The 11785-nt window shown below is 30.6% G+C and overlaps 1 pseudogene; it reads right to left on the reverse strand.

Moving 5' to 3' along the window:
- Positions 1-3830: 3830 nt before the first annotated feature.
- LOC121234420 lies at positions 3831-5195 on the reverse strand (annotated as a pseudogene).
- Between the last annotated feature and the right edge of the window lie 6590 nt (positions 5196-11785).

Here is an 11785-nt window from a genome sequence, read left to right on the forward strand (position 1 = left end):
CGCAGCGCACGGGAAGATGTTTTCTTGCTGAATAGTAGTGTCTCATCACTTACTTGAAACGCAGTGTTTAAGGACAGTAACCCTGCAACTATTTTACTTTACTGTCATTTACTGTTATTTTTATTTTCTCATTTCATGTATTAAAATTCTGTTAGAATATCAGAGATGTATAGGGAAAGAAAAATTCTGTTTACTGTCTTAAATGAGAGACTGTATGTGCAGTTTTATTAATGAATGAAAAAAAAAATTTGTTTTAAAAAGAATATTATTATAATTTTAATTTTTTTTAAACATGACTATATAGATTAACTCATAGGAAAAAGGGAAAAAACATTGTAAGCAAGAGGAATCAAGAACTTTTTAAATTATATTTTTAAATTTTCATATAAAATATAATAAATAATTTATTTTTTAAAATTAAAAAAAATAATATTAAAAAAATATATTTTAATAATATTTTATTTCAATTTTCAATTTTTATCTTAATTTATCTCATCTACGAAAATAAACGAAACTAATTATGAAGATTGGATTGCCTCGAACAAAACCCATGGCTAATTTCATCTCAATGAAATTCTTCCCTATCATTTCATCAGCATCAGTATCTTTTTTTTGAAGTTTATCCTCCGTTCTTCTTCATTTACGGAAGCAAATCTGGACCTAACATTCCTTAATCTCTAGGAAACCGTTCGAATATATATGGAGAGAGAGCGATCAAAAAGCACGGCGATGGAGGCAGAGACGACTCAAAGAGGAGTCCTGTCGTTCGAGTGAATGTAGGTATATCTCTCCCACTTTAGATTTTCTTTTTTAAAAAAGAAAAAATAATATTGTTTTATGTTATAAAAACTAGATCGTAAAAAATAAAAAAATGCAGATAGTCAAAATCCAAAAAATAAAAATAATTTGAAAAGATTTTAAGACCAGATATAAATAGGCCTCGGCAATGAGCTCTTTCAAGTGCATTTTGAATATTTCAAGAGAAAATTCTTCAAATCTAATAGTCCATAGAAATTATTTGTATTCAAAATAATTCAAAATTTAGATTCAGCGGAAGCATACCACCAAGACTAATAAGTGGCAAAGGAGCCTTTTCGATCTTTTTTTCTTCTCTCTTCCTTTACCATAACTTCGAAGTCATGAATATAAAGTTTTTTAAGTGTTTTTTTCCATTAGGACGGAAATGACTGATTTATTACCTTTTTGGCCATCTCTAAACAACATGTGTCGTACCATTAGCTTATTAATCCGCTAATCTACAAAATACAAGAAATAGCATTGAAAAACATGCACATAGTCCCGTAGCTTGACGTACCGACCCCGGCGGCACCCCAAACGCCAAACCTCCTAGACCGCATATCTTCAAGATCTGATCGTCCACGATCCTCCACAAAATAGTGCATGGCTCCATGCATCGATACAAAATTGCGTGCTTCTCGGATGCTTGCGAGACTGTAATCGAGCCAACCATATGTTCTCATCTATCTTATTGTTTTTTCTAAAATTTTAGGCTCAGTTTGGATTTACAATCTATCTCAATTCACCTCAACTCATCTTACTACTATTTATTACTATTCATCAACTTTAACTCACAAATCTCACTACTATTTACAATCTATCTTACTACTATTCACAATTCATTTCAACTCATATTCGAATCTAAACGATGCCTAAGTTGACGCATTCTCATATCCAAGTTTGCAGTACATAAGATAAAAGACCTTGATGGTTGCTCTACACTGGAGACCACCAGGACACAATTGTGTAAAGGCTAATTGGGATGCAGTACTCGATGTTAATTCAAGGAAGATGGGGGTAAGAATTATCATTAGAGATGAAAAGGGGGCGAGGTGATAGTAGCATGCTATGATAAGAGATGCAATGTGGAGCAATTAGCAATAGGAGAAAGTTTTGCACCGAGGAAAACAATGAAAATCTGCAATGAATTGAATTTCAAAAGAGTGATACTAGAGGGAGATGCACAGGTTATTGTTAATGCAATAAATGACAAATGAAAATTTTACCTACTATAGAAACATCTTCGAAGAAATGAATGTCTTCCTACAAGTTTGCAATATGCACATAGAAATATAAACACAGTAGCTCATAATTTAGCAAAAGCAGTTATACATTTAGATGTTAAGAAGGTGTGGATAGAAGAGACACTTGATTTTGTTTTAACTTGTTTACATAAAGACAGACTATATTGTAGACGCCCTTCTATAAATGAAATTGGAAAGTTCTAATTCAAAGAAAAAAAAGAAGAAAAAGAACACAAGATAAAGACCTTATTCAACTGCAACAATCATCTAGGGCTGTTCAACCCCATCCATTTACAGCAGCGTCTAACAGCTACAGAGGAAACCTTGGATAGACATCTTCCAGGACTGCAAGTAGAAACCACCTTCATGGTTGGTCTTTTCTTGGATTGTATTGCAGATTATCAGTCAAGAGAACGTGAGACCTGCACTATTGAATTAGTCACAACTTCCCCTCTCTATATTTTCCCCTGATCTCTCTTTCTTTTAATCTCTTCCAACAAAAAATAATAATTATTAATTTGACTACAAGCATGGAGTCGTTGACTAAGGGCTCGTTTTGTCTCAAGGATGAGATATAAAATTATCAAAAATTTTCATAATTTCATTCTTAAACATCACTCAAATACAAAATATTTTTTAATTTTTAATTTTTAACTTTTTCATCTAATCATTATCTAAATACAAAAATCAATATAACTTTTACAAACTAAAAAAAAAAAACACACAAAAATTAATATAACTTTTATAAACAGCAAAATAAAAATTATATTAAAAAATTATATTCAAACAAAATTTTAACTTTATAAGTTCTAAATCTAGATTCTGTAAAATACTTCTTACCCAAAACAAGTTTGCTAAAAAATCTAACGGTGAGGCGTGAAAGATGATCTTTCCTTTGAAATAGATTTTGACTTGGCTTCAACGCCGCGACCACCAACGCCATTAGATGGCACCAAAATTCAAGCTAAAGTGAAAGCTTTTCAAGGCCTTTCTAAGATATCCCGATCTCGAACGAACAAGTTTTGTACTTTTGGAAGGAAATATTTGCTTGTTTACGGAGATGTTAGAAATAATCTCTCCCTTTTGGGATTCTTTTGGTTTTGTTTTGAATGTTTGGAAAATGGGTTTAAGGAAAGTAAAATGCATATGAGTCGGCATAGAATTTTTTGTGCATAGAATTTTCTGCAGTAAATTCTCTACGCGATCTGTGCGAAATGCTTTCACTCAAATATGAAATTTCTCTCAAATCTTCTTCCTATGATTATACTTCTTCTCAGATGTTTATAGTCAGATGGATTATCTTTCTCAAATGTCTACTTCTTCTCAGATGTCTACTTATTCCCGAGGTTCTACTTTTCTCAAATTTCTGTCTATTTTTATTTTATTTTTCTGACATATACTGACGTAGAAGTCAACCAGTTACATGGAGGTTGCATACCGCGGTTGTATGTAGCAGTTTGTAATACAAATAACAAAATCTATATTTACTCATCAGTTTAAATTTTAGAAATAAATAATGATTGCACAATGTTGTAAGTACGTAACAAGGTCGACAGTGCTTTAGAACAACAATATACTTTATATTTTGGAATTCTCACCAAAGTTATAGGGACTTTTTATAACTTCAGATATGTCAAATATAGTTTTGGAATTCTAGCCAAAGATTTCCTCAGTCCACAAAATTTTAATATAGCAGTTTAATATATGTGACAGGAAAGCTTTATCTAAGTTTAATTGTTACTCAATTTTGCGAACACGATTTGCTCAAGTTCCCCATGAAACCTGTGAAACAGTATTTCAAAGAAATTATTTTAATTTCTTCAATACAATATTTATCTTCCAACTAACCACAGTTTATACTTTACAAACCATATTATTAAAACTAATATAATATGGCCTCAAACTTTCAGAAACACCTTTCTTAATAGCTGAACTATATCCCTTATCATAATTCAAAGACCAAAGCATAACACCTCTATATTTTGAAGAATTCTTAATAGAAGGTAAAACTTCATTAGTAAGAACATTGGGAGGGATGTAGCCACTCCAAGCTACATCGAGAGATGCAGCCAACCCCAGAAATATCTGCCCAGCTTGAATAGTGTTCCATTGATTCCAAGAATTCGTAAGGTTGTCTGCATTGCCAAAGTATTGACAGGGTTGGTTGTTATAGAATTGGATCCAGACATAGTCAAACAGGCCAGTGTCTAGTGCTCCTTTTAGCCAAGCGTCTGAGAATGGACACTCAGGTGCTACTGTTAGGTAGACCTTTTCTGTTGGCTAAATGTGGACAGTGCCCTTGCGAGCTCATCCCAATGCTGGTTTGTGTTTCCCTTAATATAAAAGTCAATGCTATCTAGAACTGCATCTCCCAATGGACGGGAGCTAGATTGGCCCCCAAGAAAGTTGTTCCACAAGTAGTTTGCAACACCCTGCCCAGTATCAGAGAACATCATTTTCTTTTCTTTCACTCGGTGAGAGGGACCAGCAAAACATGCACATTCCCTTCTAAACATGTACGCTTTAAAACAGATCTTAAAATACAAAAAAAAAAAAAGTTCTACTACTTTCTTACAAGATGGTGTATAAAAGCATAAATTATTGTGGGATCCATATCAGTAGGTGTTTGCTGTTTTGACCTCTCAAGTCTTAATAGCAGCAATGGATCCCAGAAGAAGTGACGTTTTAATACACTCACTTGCAAGTAGTATGACTGTAAAATAATAGAACCTCAGGCTTTTAAAGTTTAAACACTAAAGATTCTCAGTGGAATATAGTGAGAAGAAGAAATGCTTGCCTGTCATCATCAGCAGAGGAGAGGAAATATCTACCAGCAGCGCCTCCAATGGAGAGCATCACTTTGATGCCCTGGTTTTGGCAAGCTCTGATGTCGTTGCTCAAGCCGGTGCACCCATTTGTGGTTGTGTTACAGTGGCCGGTAAGGTTCATCTGTGGGGTCTGGCCGCTGCCAAATGATACCAGGAAAACTATGTTCACTATACCATAATTCCTTGTGGCGCAAGCATCCGCCAAGCTGCCCTCATTTCCATTCTGGCCCCAATACACACAGATGACGCCTGCCTTCAAGCCGCTGAACAGGGCAATGAACAAAAGGCAGAACAAGGCTAATGGGGTTTGCAATTTTCGAGCCATTATTGTGCTTTGAATTAATAGTGAAGCATGAGATATATATGTATAGACACTTTATTGTCTTCCAGTCAACACGTTTGTGAAACACGATTGCATAGACACCGGGTCAAACTGGAAATGTAATGACTAGTCACTCGTCAAGGTGGAAATTGCAAGAGTTCTACTAAAACTAAGGCAAATTATGCCGACTGATGATTTTTGATGTAAAAAAAACTTAAATTCTTAAAGATAATGCTAGTCCTCTCGATCCTAGCTTCCGTTAGAGCTACAGTTGGCATATTTTTTTGTTTTTTATTTCGTGATTAAGAAAATATTTTTTAATAATATTATAAATTTCTTAAAAAAAATATAAAAAAGTGTTCAAAAAATATATGTAAAAAAAAGCAAAAAAAAAAAAAAAAAACCAAAATAACTAGCGGGAACTAGCGGTGACTGTAATGTCGTCTTAAAAATTAAGGAAAACGATACTCTCACTACTAGTTTTTACAGCTCGGTGTTACCGTTGAAATTTTTTATTTTAGTTTTTAATTTTTCTTTTTACTTAATGATTAAAGAAATATTTTTTAATAATATTGTGATTTTTATTTTTTTTAAATATTTAAAAGTATAAAAAAATACATGTAAAAACGACAATAAAAAAGAAGACCAATTATGCTTAATGATGGCTCCCAACGGGAGCTGGGAGTGGTGGACATAGCACTTTCCAATTCTTAAACCAACATCCCACGTGCCCATATTTCTATAAGTTTATACTAGTTCAATTATATCTTTTAATTAATGAGTTATATTGGAATACGAATACTTTGAGATCTTACGATGGCCAGAAATTTATTTAAGTATTGAAAGAGTTAAAGATTGTCACCTACAATATAATTATGCTTCTAGTCATCAGAAGACACTTAGAGGAAAATTGTTAGGACAATCCTTCTATTTTTGTTAAGTGAAATTCTTTATCAAGCTACAATAGAGATAGATACATTTTTTAACTGATATTATTTAATGTCATGGATCATAGAAAATAAAAAATCTTAATATTTTATGTTTCAATTATAATAATTAACATGTGATATGTTCACTATACCATAATTCCCTGTAGCGCAAGTATCTGCCGAGCTGCCATCATCTCTATTCTGGCCGTAATACACACAGATCATGCCTGCTTTAGACGATTGGCATGACCTTCAGCAAAAGCCTAATCAAATATAAAATATGATAAATTTCATCAAAATATAACTTCATTAGATTAATCAAAGAGACAAGTGAGAAGTTTTGAACTACAGTAAATGAATAAGTTTCTTCAAATTTGAAGGGCTACTGTTCACCCATCAAATCTATTTTTTATTCACGTTTAACCTCTAACCGTCTTGTAATAATAATGTAAAAATTAAATTAAATTATTAATTAACATATGATTAGTATGATTATAAAATATGAAAAAGATAAAAATATTATTATTATTTAAAAATTAATATTATATTATTATTTTGATGAATTCAATGGCTCATTCAATATGAGGTTATGACTAGGGAGGTTTTAGATTTATAAAAAATATGTACTTTTTATTAAATTTTAGAAATGACTTTGATGAAATCAATTCTAATGTTCTTAGAGCGTTGATCAAGGCAAGGAACACGAGGCAGCACAAGGCTAATGGGGTCTGCAATTTTCGAGCCATTATTGTGTTTTGAATTAATAGTATATATGTATAGGCTTATCTCCTTTTTTTTTTTTTTTTTTTTTGCAGATAAAATGAAATGAATTGAGATAAAAGTTGAAAGTTGAATAAAATATTATTATAATATATTTTTTAATATTATTTTTATTTTAAAATTTGAAAAAATTAAATTATTTATTTATTTTTTGTAAAAGTTTGAAAAAAAAATATAATAATAAAATGAGATGACAAGAAGAGATGAATTGAAAAGTTATACGAAGGGGAACGAGGCCTAATTGACTTCCAGTCAACACGTTTGTGGAGGAAGATTGCGTCTCAAACTGGAAATGTAGTAACCAGTCACTCATCAAGGTGCATATTTATTATTTACTAGAACTGTAGGAACAAAAACTTAGGTAATTAATTTAATTATATGTAACGCTAAATGTGCTTGCTTGATGCCTGAACTTTTACTTTATTTTTATAGATGAGATGAGATAAGTTAAGATTAGTTGAGATTAAAGTTAAAAGTTGAATAAAATATTGTTATAATATATTTCTTTTAATATTATTTTTATTTTTGAATTTGAAAAAATTAAGTTGTTTCTTTTATTTTATTTGAAAATATTATTTTATTTTGTTTTAGCCAAAGTTAAATGACACTTTTGATGAATATGAAAAAAATTTGACTTTTGGCTATTTAATTCACATAAGTCTCTACAATGAAATAATTATTTTTTCACTATATAACAATAAAATAATATAAAATAAATTTGACTTTGATTATTCACATCAAATCCTCATATTCAATTATCAATTTATTTATTATATAGTAATAAGTAATTAATAATTAAAAAATATTTACTTTTTTTAATTTAATTAAAAAGTATTTAATTTTTTTAATTATTAATTTAGTTTAATTTATCATATTTTTACATATTATATGTTAATTAGTAAACATATTCTAATTAAATTATGGATTAAAAAATTATATTTTTTCAATTGAAAGCTAATTGTCATTCCAAAAACAAAAAAATAATTAAATAACAAAAAAGCTACAAAGCCCAAAAAAGTAAAAAGGAATAAAGTCCCAAGCAGTTAATGGGAGAAAGAAGAAAAAGAAATAAATGATCAAATATATATTTGGTATATCTACAGTAATTAACAAATTTGAAAATGATTTTGGTATTCATTATAGCTAAAGTCTAAATATTTAAATTTTAACTAATTTATTGTGAAGATATTTTGGGATCTAATAGTTAAAGAAAAATTCTAGACATAAGCCTCATATTTCTGCATACCACTTAAAAATATATAATTTTATTCTTTTGAAATATAAAATATGAGGATAAAATAATAAAATCATATGTTTTTAAGTGGTGTGTAGAGTATGAGGTTTCTGTATAGGATTATTTATAGTTAAATATGTGATGAATTTAATGTTTGGTAACTATTAAAAATATTCTTAAATAAAATAAAATGAAATGAAATAAGATGAGTTGAGAGAAATTATGAAAAAAAATGTGGCGCTAAAATTGCATCATATTTATCGAAGAGAAATTCTATTTGCAATCCTCAGTGGGGACTGTATGTGCAGACCCTTTATTAAATGAGAAACAAATCATTTTAGGATGGATAATTTTGTAATTTTAAAAAATTTTAAAACTAAAATTGTCTAGACTTGCATTGCAGTCCCCAAATGGGGACTGTACCTAGCATTGCTCATAATGCAAATGTCTCTAGCCCTGTCTTGTTAAAGTGATAGATGTAGTTTCTCTCTATAATAAAAAAATATAACATTTCCTTCACAAGAGAACCAGACTGGGTGTAATTAATCTAGTTGAGTCCGGTTTTAAGATACTTTTGAAACTGAATCGATATATATTGATTTTAAAAATTTAAGAATCGATATGGACTGATTGATTACTAAACTCAAAATTTTCAATTTTTTCGGTCTTCATTTCGGTTCAGTCTAATCCCATTTTTCAGTTTATCATTTACATGTATGACACTATATATGTTTAATATTATAATTTTTTTAATACTAAACTTATTTGTGAGAATTTAGTATTTATTAGTAACAATTACTAATTCGTTAATGTTTCTTTACAGTAGTATAATATAAGTAGTGTCTAACTTATTAGTGAGATTAATAAACTTGAATAATAAAATTAAAATAGTATAATTAGTGTTTAATAAACTTAAATAATAAGCTTAGAATTTTATGTTATATTAATTAGAAATTTAGCATATAATATATATAATAATAATATACAAATTATATATAATATAAAAAATTAAAAATATATCTGTACTGGTCTGATTGGATTTAAACCGGTTTTCAAAATATGAAAATTGATATTGCACCGGTTTAGGATTGGTTTTTATTTTTAAGAACTGGTACCGAATGAGTACCTATTTTAATTGAAAGAATACCTATTTTAATTGAAAGAGTCGGATAATTTGTGTCGCAGATTGAGTACCTATTTTTTGAAGTGTTCTGTGAATACAATTTTGCTAAATATCAAAGTTTATTGCCATCTACTTGCTCTAAACATTGGCTTCTTCAAATAACATTTCATCTCTAAATTTAGCTAACTTTATCAATAGTTAGCCTACATTGAATTAGCTAAACACTTTTCATCTTAAATATTATCTACAGTAAATTCATCTTTTTCTTCAAAGATGAAAAGCACTGTTTCACCTCCAAATACATTGTTTATTAATTTCTGCTCTTCCTCTCCCGCGTTTCCTTTCTCTTTCTTCTTCCCTCTTCCTCTCTCGCGTTTCTTCTTCTCTTCTTCCTTCTATTATTCCCTATTTCTCTCTTGCGTCTCTTCCTCCGTTCTCTTCTTCTCTTATTCCCTCTCCCGCGTCTCTTCCTTCTTTCTCTTCTTCTAGTATTTTTTTCCTCTTCTTCCCTCGTTATCTTCTTCCCGATTTCTCTTCTCCCGCGACGACACTTTCCAGCACGACACCATGGCAGCTTTTCTCCACCACGACAAGCACACGGTAAGATTTGAAACTCTATGGATGCGAAGAATATGTTCTATAGGCTTGAACTCAAGTCCTCTTCTTTACTCTGGAACTGGATTATTAGAGGGTTTACGGTACTGGGTCGGTTTGATTTTGCCTTGTTATTTTACTTTAAGATGTTAGGTTGTGGTACTTCTCCTGATAAGTATACTTTTCCCTACGTGATTAAGGCTTGTATTGGTTTGAATAATGTAAATTTGGGTAAGTTGGTTCACGGAACAATTCAATTGATGGGCTTTGAGTTGGATGTGTTTGTGGGTAGTTCTTTGATCAAAATGTATGCGGAGAATGATTGTATTAATGATGCGCAATGTTTGTTTGATAAAATTCCACATAAAGATGGTGTTCTTTGTAATGTCATGCTTAATGGTTATGTAAAAACTGGAGATACTAGTAGTGCTTTGAAAATGTTTTTGGAAATGAGAAATAGTGAAATTAGGCCCAATTCCGTGACTTTTGCTTGTATAATATCAGTTTGTGCCTCAGAAGCAATGTGGAATGGAATGATTTCTGGATTTGTACAAAATGGGTTTATGCGTGAGGCTTCAAATTTGTTTCGTGAGATGATATCTGTTAGTGTCAAACCAGACTCGATCACCTTTGCAAGCTTCCTTCCATCAGTTACTGAAATTGTAGGTCTCAAACAAGGTAAGGAAATTCATGGTTACATAGTAAGACATGGTGTGCCTTTGGATCTATTTGTGAAGAGTGCACTTATAGATATATACTTTTAAGTGCAGGGATGTGGGGATGGCACGCAAGATTTTTGGCCAAAGCAACACAGTTGATGTCATCGTGTGCACAACTATGATTTCAGGTTTTGTGCTTAATGGAATTAATAGTGATGCTATGGAAATTTTCAGATGGTTACTAAAAGAAAAGATGAGACCAAATTCTGTTACCCTAGCAAGTGTTCTGCCTGCTTGTGCTGCTTTGGCTGCTCTGAAATTGGGGAAGGAACCAAGTTCGATTGTGTGAGCATATCAGCTGCTCTATCTGCACGTGCAAACTTACCATCACTCCAATATTGAAAAGAGATCCACTTGCTATTTTGAGTTTTTGGTTAGTGGATTGGATGCTCATGCTAGAAATTGGCCTCAATGGAGGAATTACTGAAAGCTCTTTGAGTTTGTTTTAGTGTTTCTATAACATTTATCTCCTTCAAAGCCTTGTATAGCCTTCAAATGATGGCAGCTTTTATTCTTTACATTGAGTGATGATGTTTGTGAAAATTGGCTTGGTTACATTGAAGATTGATGGAATTGTTTTGATAATATTGATATCGTGTGATGAAATTTTGTTTATTGAATTGTGAAAATGAAAATGAATATAATTGTTGGAAATTATAGGAGGTTATGAAAATAGAATTAATTAAAAAATAAAAATTAATTATAAAAATATAAAAATATAAAATAATAATATTTTATTATTATAGAGAGTGTGATGACTAATCCAATGTAGACTTTCAGTTTTGAATAATTAGCTAAAAGTAAAAAAGTTACATATTAGTCAAAATTTGAAGAGTAAAATAATCAATTTAATGCCAATGCTCTAAGACAGCCCCCAGTGGTATGGAATTAGATTGGCTAAAGTTCAAGTCCGTTTATAAGGACTTCAAGGTAGAGAGATCTTAAACAAAGATCTAAGTTCATAAAAAGAATACGATGACTGATTAATAAGGAAGAAAGTTTTTAGATATTAAACAAAAATTGAGTTAGAATTGCACTAATATTGTCAACCATATTAAAAAAAAAATGTCTCGAATAATATTTAAAGGGTATTGCAATTTAATAGATTAAATTGGAAGAAATTTATATATGGAACCCAATTTAAAGAAACAAACATAAAAACTTTATGAATATTAGGCTGGAAAATTCTGTAAATTGGAAGAAATGTCTGAAGA

Source organism: Juglans microcarpa x Juglans regia, chromosome 1D (genome assembly GCF_004785595.1).
Source record: "Juglans microcarpa x Juglans regia isolate MS1-56 chromosome 1D, Jm3101_v1.0, whole genome shotgun sequence".
Classification (NCBI taxonomy): domain Eukaryota; kingdom Viridiplantae; phylum Streptophyta; class Magnoliopsida; order Fagales; family Juglandaceae; genus Juglans; species Juglans microcarpa x Juglans regia.